Consider the following 11,263-nt stretch of genomic DNA (forward strand, 5'->3'; position numbering starts at 1 on the left):
CCTCATTCAGAGTCGGTCGTAGCGGCCGCACGGTCATACGCCACCGATGTTCGCTAAACTGCGCATGCATAAAGTTCGCAATGCGCGTGCGCAAACTAGCTGCTACGATCAGAAATTTCTCTCTCCTTGAACTCAGCCAGGTCGGTAGTTTGAGTGACAGAATAAGGCGTTTGTGGGTGGTAACAGGGGAAGGTGCTTGAAAACGTGGGAGTGGAGATCCGAACGCAGGCATGCCTAATTATGCGAACGGCGTTTTATGGGAGTGCATAATTAACAAAGTAGCGTCATTGCACATGTGACATTGGAGGTTTTTACACTGACATGATCGTAGAGCATAAGAGAGGGTATGGTCAACCTTAAGCTCTACGACCAGTTACGATGGTTCTCGATGGTCTCGATTAATCCTTATATGCCCGGAGATGACGTGTAATGCGTACGAGAAGGGGGTGTATTTTTTTGTCTTCCGGCCGCTTCCTCCCATTGGTCGGCCAGCTACCGATCCGATCTTAGGGACGCAACTTGCGAGGGAATCATTTGGACCCATTTTCCTGTACGACCGTGCGGCCGCAATGACCGACTCTGAATGAGGTCCCCAGTGTGTGTCTCAAACCCACTCCCCAGCCCCAGGGTGGGTCCCATCCCAAATGTGTGTTAGCCTAATTCCCCCAGCACCTGTGTGCCTTAGCCCCAATTTGTGCCAACCTCATTCCCCCAGCACCTGTGTGTCTCAGCCGGGTCTGTATCCCCCCTCCCCTAGTGTTTGTCTGATCCTTAACAACCCCCCCAACGCCCCCCCTCCCGACAACTTACCTGCAGCTGTTCTTGTTGGCTGGCCGCTGAAGTGCTGCTTCTCTTGGCCATGGCACTGTGCTGCTGTCCAGGACGCATGGAGTCGGGCCCGGGTGCAGAAGAGCCGGATGGAGGCGGAGCCGTCAGTGACTGACAGGCTCCGCAATGACTTGTGGGAGGACCTGCTGCGGCTGCGCAGCGGCTCTCCCATCAGCCTTTTCTTTCTTCCCAGTATCTGTGTAGAGGTGCCCGATCGGAGCTGTGCTCCAATCGTGGCAGCGGGAGTGGGTAAGTGTTGGGCGGCCACCGGCCACTGTAGGGAACAGCCCAGCGGGAACCAGCCCAGTGTCCCGGCGGCCCAATCCGCCCCTGCAACCCTCATACACATAGGACACATACACAAGCCCCATAGATGCAGGACACATACACAAGCCCCATAGATGCAGGACACATACACAACCCTCATAGATGCAGGACACATACACAAGCCTTATACATGCAAGACATGTACACCTTCGTCATACACACAGGACACATACACTAACCCCATAGAGGCAGGACACATACTCAACCCTCATACATGCAGGACACATACACAAGCCTTATACATGCAAGACATGTACACCTTCGTCATACACACAGGACACTGTCGAAGCTGGATTATTGGCCGAGACAAGATCAGTTTAAAATTGAATCGCAGCGACACCATTTTACGACTGGCCGCAAGACGCCATCTTGGAAATGAGATTGCAAGACGCCATTTTGCAAATGGCCGCCTAAGTGCCATTTTAGATAAACTCACACTTTAGTACATGTGGCAATATTACTACTAGCATCATGCGATTGCATCTGTGACCATCGCCATAAGTTACGGCGATTCACCAAAAGCCCATTTCATGACTTTACGTAGTTTGGGTGCTCTGGATAAAGTGTATATTATTATAATTCCCCTAAAGGATATATTTTCAAAATTGGATTGCATTAGCTAAACAGAGCAAATGGCCACGTGACAACTAGCCTGTGTAGATAAGCTTCCTGGACATAACGTCTGATCTCACTCCAGGTGGCCATGCTCGAATCACCTTACATTAGCAGGCTTCCTGCAATAAAATACCTTCAAAGCCAAGAGTGTTATCTGAGGTTTGGGTCTTGTAGCTGTGCTAATTTGCATTTACATAAGAACCTGGGAGAACAAAGGACTTTACTTCTGGAAGGGTGGGGGCTCCTGAGAGAGGGGGGCGTGTGGAACTATAAGGCACAGCATTCCACACTGCTAGGTGTTCACTTAGCTTAAGTGAGATTTAAGTGCACCATTTCTCATACACACATTAATACGCACAATTGCGCTGGTAACTAATCACATATTAGCGAATGCATAAGATCCTGTATGAAAACGCTGTTTATTAGCTTTATGCGCACGCATCTGCCCCAAGTTAACTAGCGTCTTTACATCACACCCCGTATACTTACACATTACATATTCACATAAAAGGTTTAATAAGCTTTAAGGTATAAGATTTAAGTTTGTTCAGTTAGTATAAATGCTGTGAAATAAAGATTATTTGGTAATTAAGGTTTTATACATGATAAGTAAGCCGTGTTTGGTATTGTACTGATGCGTATTCTTTCAACAGAATTCCGGTATTATCGGTGTGGAGATCGCATCATGCATTCTCAACTTATGGACCGCAGAGACTTCAAGCAACAAAATGTATATTATATGAACAACTGTTAGGATGTTGCATGAGGCGGGAAACCAGAGACCCCCAGTTGTTGGAGGCTGGATTGTGTCTATTTGAATCAGCCTGTTAAATGCTCTGGTGTGTAACAGATGCATCCCCCTTGGGAACCAATGGCATCAGCAATAAACTTCTCTATTGTTTTGTCTATTCCTGTGGGGTATAAATATGTGTGCTCCAACACTGGGTTCCTAGTCTTCGTGCTGAATGCTGATTGACGAGGGGTTTCTTGCTGATGTCTACATCTGGTCCAGAGAGCGCTGCGTATGTATAATTGTACTTGGGTCTGTATAACCTCTTTGCGCTAAGATTATAGGAGGATCATAGCGTGTAACTGCTGTACTTTTACTTGAATAATACTTTGTGCTTTGGAACCACAGATTCTAGGTCTGAAGTCTTTATTTACTGTATGACTGCGTACGCAAATTAGTGTCATCCTTAGAAGGTATAGGCAGGATATTAGAAGGTATAGGAAGGAGTGTATAGAGGTTCTATTTCAGTATCGTTAACACATACACAACCCTCATAGATGCAGGACACATACACAAGCCTTATACATGCAAGCCATGTACACCTTTGTCATACACACAGGACACATACACAACCACCATAGATGCAGGACACATACTCAACCCTCATACATGCAGGACAAAAACACAACCCTCGCACAGGCAGGATACATACACAACCCTCCTACATGCAGGACACATACACAACACTCATATAGGCAGGGTACATACACAACTCTCATACATGCAGTGTCACAGGGTCAGTAGCGTTACCTGTCCAGTAGCTGTGGCGGGGTCCCTCTGGCGGGGGCGCGGGTATCTGGAGGTCAGCACTGCATGCCTCAGGGTCACGAAGGCACAGAGTCCTGAATGCAGGCATGAGTATGGGTCACATTAGGCAGCGCTACAGTGCGACATGGGTGCCACCATCTTGGATTTCATCAGGTGACTCATTCCAGACAATCCAGCCAGAGCATTATCGGGAGTCCTAGCAACCATGATGCACTTCTTCCTTTGATATTTAAGGGCTGCTGTGCAGTTCTTTATTTGCCAGTGCACCGTTAATCCCAGTGCAAGCTGGGTACTAGTCCAAGCTACCACCCCTAGGGGGACTCCTGCTGATATCCGAACTATCTGCGTTCCTCCTTGGTCACCCAGTTACCAGTTGTCCGTTCCCTACATACTTATTGGGAATACGTCCGTCTGGATCCTCCACCTGCCAGTGGGACACTCATGACTAACCCCCCCTAAAACCTGCATCCTTCCAGTACCAGCAATCCGCTCTGAAAATCTCTCCTGTTCCACTCCAGGTCCAAGTTTCTCATCCATACGTGACATGCAGGACACATACACAATCCTCATACATGCAGGACACATACACAACCCAATATACGCAGACACATACACCACCGTCATACACGCAGGACACATACACAACACTCATACATGCAGGACACATACACAACCCAATATACGCAGACACATACACCACCATCATACACGCAGGACACCTACACCACCACCATACATGCAGGAAACAAGAACAAATCTCATATATGCAGGACACAAATACAACTCTCATACATGCAGGACACATACACAAGCCTCACACATGCAGGACACAAATACAGCTCTCATACATTTAGGACACATTCACAAACCTCATACATGCAGGACACATACACAGTCCTCATAGACGCAAGACACAAACACAACCCTCATGCACGCAGGATACACACACAACTTTCATACACGCAGGACACATACACAACTCTCATACACTCAGGACACATACACAACCCTCATACACGCAGGACACATACACAACCCTCATACACGCAGGACACATACACCTTCATCATACATGCAGGACACATACACAACCCTCATACACGCAGGACACCTATACCACGGTCATACATGCAGGACAAAAATACAATCCTCCTTTAGGCAGGACACAAGACAACTCTCATACACGAAGGACACATACACAGCATTCATAGACACAGGACACAAACACAGCTCTCATACATTTAGGACACATTCACAACCCTCATACACGCAGGACACATACACAACCCTCATAGACGAAGGGACACAAACACAGCTCTCATACACGCAGAACACATACACATTTCACATTTCTGCGGCGATTGCGGATCCCTGTGTAGGGGGCGGGGCTCAATGATGGAATTCTCCATGAATCGTGTCATTTAGCTCTGCCCCCTATTTAAATGTAAGCCAATGGTGACAATTTGCCACGGAGGGGCGGAGCTTAATGATGCAAACCGTCAGGCCCCGCCCCCGGCACAACTCACCTGCTTCTCCTCCCCAGGTTTCTCCCGAGGAGGAGAAGCAAAAGGTAGGCAAGTATGACACAAATACAACCCTCATACAAGCAGGACACATATACAACCCCCATAAACGCAGGACACATGCACAATTCTCGTACACACAGGACAAAAATACAACTCTCATACAAGACATGTACACAACCCTCCTACATTATTTATGAACAGTTTCTTATATAGCGCAGCATATTCCGTTGCACTTTACAATTTGAATCAACATTAATAGAACAAGACTGGGTTGTAAAAGACAGACATACTTGCACAACACAAACACAACCCTCATACATTCAGGACACGAACACAACTCTTATACATTCAGGACACAAACACAACCAATACACACTTAACACATACACAACCCTCATACAGACAGGACACATACACAACCCTCATAGACGCAGGACGCAAACTCCACAGTCATACATGCAGGACACAAACACAACTCTCATACACGCAGATCACATACACAACCCTCATACACACAGGACACATACACAAGCCTCCTACATGCAGGACACATACACAACATTCCCCCAAGTGATGTTATGTCACTTTACACCTGCTTCAACCACACCCATGGCTTCAAAACAATGAAACACATTATACACAAACAGGGGTATTGGAAAGACTTTAAGTTGGGGTGGGCCACATAAAATCATTCCGGTGCTTGCCCTCTCCTCCCTCTGTTTCTTACCTAAGCGGTGGCTGTGGGTGGTCTTGGGATGTGCTTCATAGAAATAGGCTGCATGGCCCCTGCACCACACGTAGGAGGTGGAGGCACCTTTTAACTTAAAGACCGTACATTACACCTCCTCCTCCGTGCGGTGCAGGGGCCATGCAGCCTATTGCCATAAAGTACAGCCCCTACCAAACGCGGACGCCACTTTTTTCTAATTTTTTGGGGAGCAAGCCACCCCCCCCTTCCGATGCCCATGTACACAAAGCACGACGACCCCTACGCACCTACACACACACACACACACACTGACATTATCAGTTAGTAGTGGTCTTAAGAAAGCCACTACTTACAGACACAAGGGACCGCCTTGGGAACTAAGTTTGTGCCCCTTTTTATGCGCTAGTAGGTGAAAAATATAATTCCCCAATTCAGAGCTGGTCGCAAAATTTATTTCTATAGTGATGATACATAAATCACATTATCTTCCCATGGATGTCACTTATGCATGTCATCAATAACAACAGAAGCTTTTACAGTTCACCGCCACTGGTACTAATTATGTCATGTGTCAACTGTCAAGAGCTAGAAAGCTCCGTTACAGACAACAAAATCCAACCCCTAAACTCACTTCAAATCTGTAGGCTGAAAAAGCTTTGTCTTAGCCACCAGCAAGTGCCACCCAGACTGGCTGAGCAGCATTCTGTGCTGACAACAGTCTCAGGAGGAAGTGCTCCAAAGTCTTCCATTACACAAGGGGAATCTCTAAGACACCACTGTAATGTGGAAAACAATACAAATGCAACTAATATCGATGAAGCGTTTCCCACAACTGAAACCACAGATTCTACTTAACATTTAACTAGCACCTTCTAGAAGAAGCTAGAATCTGATTGTTTGCTATGGGCAACATCACTTCTAAAAACTCTCACTTTAGTAAATTTACCCCTATGAGGGGTATTCAATATGAAACGTTAACTTCACTGCCGAAATTAACGTTTCACATCGGAGTTTTTACCTGCGTTAAAGTCTGGTGCGCGCTCCCGCTTATCCCCGTATTCAATATAAAATTAACGAAAACAGGAAACTCCGAAGTTGGATTTGCGTAAAGTTACGAATATTTCCTTAAAATAATTGTAAGAGCCCCCTAAAGTTGTAAAAACATGGGGGAACACCATGGGTACCCCCGTTTTAGCCTTTAATTGAAAGTCGGGGATTTAAATAGCCGCAGCAGGTGTTTTTTTCCCGACATTGAAGAAGTGTTGCAGAAGAGCACTTAGGTTATTTTTTTCGTTTTTTTAAGTGGTCCCATCAAATTTGGGGTACATGAAAATGGGTACTAGCATATTTTGATGTCCCTAAAGTAAGTTTTTAAAAATTATGCATTTGTGCACCTGCCGCTATAATTCTATTCTTCAAAACACCTGCCGCATACTTGCAGAATAGCCCTGAACCTATTTTCCTATTGTTTAACAATTTTTTCCCATTTTTTTTTTTACCCCATTTTTTAAATTAAGTTTTTGGGGTGTCCCTATTTTTTTAAAAAACTTTTTTTGACACAGTTCTTTTTTAAATGACATTCCCAGGGGTGCAGGCTATTTTTTTTAAGCCTGCACCCCTAAACCCCAATTCTGCACTTTTTTTCGACACCTATTCAATAGTGAAAAGTTATCCCCGTTTTTTATCAAAGACTTTTCAAAACTGCGATAAGTCTTTGATATTGAATACAGTGTAAAACGAAAACCTGCGATAATGACGTCATAGCTCCGATATTAACGCAAAAACGATGTTATCGGACCCATATTGAATACCCCTGTGTTATTTTTAATACCACAAACAACATGGGAAAACCTATCACAGCCTCGGGCTACTCTGCCCGGGCCCGGTCTCATCCAAGAGGTAATCAGTATCCGGTGTTCCAGTTCTACCCCCTCTGGAACTTTAGCCTATCTGTTCCCTGACAATTACGGACCTGGCAACTGCTAACTCTAGATCTGCCATTCCACTAGCAGACCTCAAAACGACTGCACGATTACGACATTGTAATCGTGCAGTCGTTTGTCAGTCTGTGATGAGCCTACACTGAACCGAGCAGTCGTTCAGTGCAGGCTCATCAATCATCTGCAAACATGCTGAACCTGACGTTATCGTCAGGTTGACCAGCATGTTTGCCCGATGAGGGTGCATCGCTGGTCGTTTTAGACATTTTCAAATGATTATTGAACGATAACGATATCGTTCAATTTAATCGCCTAGTGGATGGGTACCTTAAGTTGCTTATGCCCCAAATTGATAAATTTCTTCAGGACAACTCTTGCTAAGATAGACTCCCGCACAGCCTCACTTGAAACTAGCTCCAGGTTTACCAGGTGCAGCCTCTCGTATACGCTGCTTTTAAGATCTCAATGTTCTCTGATCTCTCTCACACATGGAAAGCCTTCTCTACAGTGGTCAACTTCTGTTGAGGCTTCCTAGGTGCTGTTACTAAAATGGCTTACTCTGTACTTGTGCCCTAGCGGCCTCTTTTTGCTAGATCGCTCATTGATGCCCACCAGTCCACTTATGGTCATTGATATTATAACTATTGGTGTGTGCATGCTTTATGTTTGTTATATATATATTTTCAGCACCATGTTTTACATGCCCTTGTGGACTGTCCATAGAGGCTACAGGTCCTGATTTGTCACTTTTAGCTGATAATACCTAAATACTATCTTTGTTGGTTTACGTTTTGTACTAGCCACATTCTCATGTTGCCCTATTCTTGGTGCAGAGTTATAACACATTTGGGTAAAGAATCCAAAAAGTAGATTCTAAAACATGATAGAATTCTTTTAATGTATGTACTTCTCTATAATTGTTATATTTTTTACCTTTACACCTGTTTCCGTTTATTCCTGCTACATTGTAGCAAAGTACAAATTCTTTCTCTTTAGAGATCTACTTGCTGCAGTGACAAAAGTGGTCACCGGATGTCTGCTGTGAGACATGACCGATTTCTCCTTAGTGATTCCTTTTATCGGGACCATGTGGGAGAGAGATAAAGTGGATGGAGGTAAAGTACCAACCAATCAGCTCCTGTCATTGTACAGGCTGTTTAAAAAATTACAATTAGGAGATGATTGGTTGGTACTTTACCTCCATCCACTTTATCTCTCTCCAAGGCTTAGTACATAGACCCCCATACCTCTACCCAGAACGGGTATGATATGCTGGCTGTCGGGATGCCTCCTGTCAGAATACCGAACAGCGGTATCGAGATGGTTGGTATCCCGACAGGGGTCGGGTTAGTATACTTACCCTCTCCCCTAACCCTCTTGTAGCCTAACCCTATCCCTCCCCCTAACCGCACCCTAACCGTTATTGCCTAAACCTAACCCTCCCCCCTTAGTGCCTAACCCTCCCCCCTAGGGGTGCCTAACCCTAATCTCCCCCCCAATACCTAACCCTCCCCCCTTAGTGCCTAACCCTCCCCCCTAGGGGTGCCTAACCCTAATCTCCCCCCCAATACCTAACCCTCCCCCCTTGGCTAACACTAAAGGCGCCCCAGACTTATCTTGTTCGGCTTGGCATTCCGGCGTCGGGATTAAGATAGGCGTCGGTATTTCGACCCCCACCTTAAGTCCTTTGTTGGGCTTTCAATGTCAATATCAAGACAGGTGGCATCGCCTCTACCCTTATATGATTGGTCATCATCCCTTCAATTAAGGATGGCAGACGCCAGCACTGAAGGGGCACCTCCTCCTTTGCCCAGAATATATTCGCCCTGCTTAAGGCTATTTTATATTAGTGTTTTTGTGCATATGTTATATATTTATATATATATATATATACACACACCCTACCGTTCAAATGTTTGGGGTCACCCAGACAATTTCGTGTTTTACATGAAAACTGACTCTTATTTATTAAATGAGTTGTACAATGAATAGAACATATAGTCAAGACATTGGCAAGGTTAGAAATAATGATTTTTATTTTACATAATAATTTTGTTCTTCAAATTTTGCTTTCGTCAAAGAATGCTCCTTTTGCAGCAATTACAGCATTGCAGACCTTTGGCATTCTAGCTGTTAATTTGTTGAGGTAATCTGAAGAAATTTCACCCCACACTTCCTGAAGCACCTCCCACAAGTTGGATTGGCTTGATGGGCACTTCTTGCGTACCATATGGTCAAGCTGCTCCCACAACAGCTCAATGGGGTTGAGATCTGGTGACTGCGCTGGCCACTCCATTACAGACAGAATACCAGCTGCCTGCTTCTTCCCAGACGTTTGCAGCTAGTATAGTCATTTACTAGATTAACAATGTATAGAGTGTATTTCTGATTAATTTAATGTTCTCTTCATTGAAAAAAAACAGTGCTTTCCTTTCAAAAATAAGGAAATTTCTAAGGGATCTATTTATTAACATTATTTTGACTAAAATAAAGTGAAAAAGGGTGTTTTCGCACCCTTTTCACATTATTTTAGTATCACCTATAGGGCAATTGGAGTAGAATTCGTAAAAATCCACTCCAACCCCTAAGTATCACTTATTTTTAGTAAAGCATTTCCCATAACAGTAATGGGAAATGTGATCCGACCTGAGTTACTAAAAATAAAATGTGAAAAAAAATCGGGGAAAGCCCTGTGATAATAATGCCACCTGGAGGTGGCGTTATCCAGGGTCTCCCCCGGTTACCAGATTCCTGCCCTGCTCTAACGGGCAGAGCAGAGCCCGAAGCCAGTCCCAGTAATCAGCTGTGTGGTCTAAACAGGTCGCAAGCTGATTACTGTAAAAGAAAAAAAAAAAAAAGAAAAAATTGTAAAAAAAAAAATGTACTTATCTGACTCCAGGGACCGGTGATCGGGCCTCCGGTGATGACTCCCCTCCGGTCAGCTGGTTACCCATAGTGCACTGCTGCCCGGTCATCAGGTGATCGGGTCCCAGTGCAGTATGGGAGATCACCTGACCGGAGGTATGGAGAACATCACCGGAGGCCCGGAGCATGCAGGTAAGTGTAATTAAGGAGATGGGGGGTCCGCGATTGCGGGGGGCAGGGCCTAACGCCAGGGGGGGTAGCAGCGGCGACTGGTCAGCACATGCGCGGGCACTTAATCACGGTATTTTTTGCGAAAGTACCGTGATAAGGCTCTGAAGGGGATTCGCAGGGACAGAGCTTTATCGCAAGCTCTGTCCCTGCAAGGGATTTGTAGTAAATCCCTGTGATATTGCCTGAATTCGCAATGCGAATTCAGTCGTTAATATCACACTACAATCTGCATTCAATATGCAGATTGTAGTAAATAGAGCCCCTTGTGACCCCAAACTTTTGAACGGTAGTGTGTGCATTTTTTTTAGGGGGGACGCCAAATTATAACTTGCCTCTGGGCGTCTGGGATGAATTTACGCCACTGGTCTGAAGAGATACAGGGACAAAATCTCCAAATTCTCCAAGCAAGAATCCTTATCTCCTCCTTACACATCTCTTTATCCACCTCCTGCTTCCATAAATTTATTGGAAGTATTTCTCACCTCCTGATGTATAAAGTTCAAATTGAAACCTAAACAGCAGGAGGTGAGAAATACTTCCAATAAACTCGATATATACACTGCAAATATCTTTTGGACACACTTCCTTATATGAATTATAGCAGTAAAGGTGATAAGTGCAAGTGGTTTAAAATATGTATTTTTTTAAACCCCATTCCAATTGC

This window comes from Taudactylus pleione, unplaced genomic scaffold (genome assembly GCF_031769625.1).
Source record: "Taudactylus pleione unplaced genomic scaffold, aTauple2 ptg000145l, whole genome shotgun sequence".
NCBI lineage: Eukaryota > Metazoa > Chordata > Amphibia > Anura > Myobatrachidae > Taudactylus > Taudactylus pleione.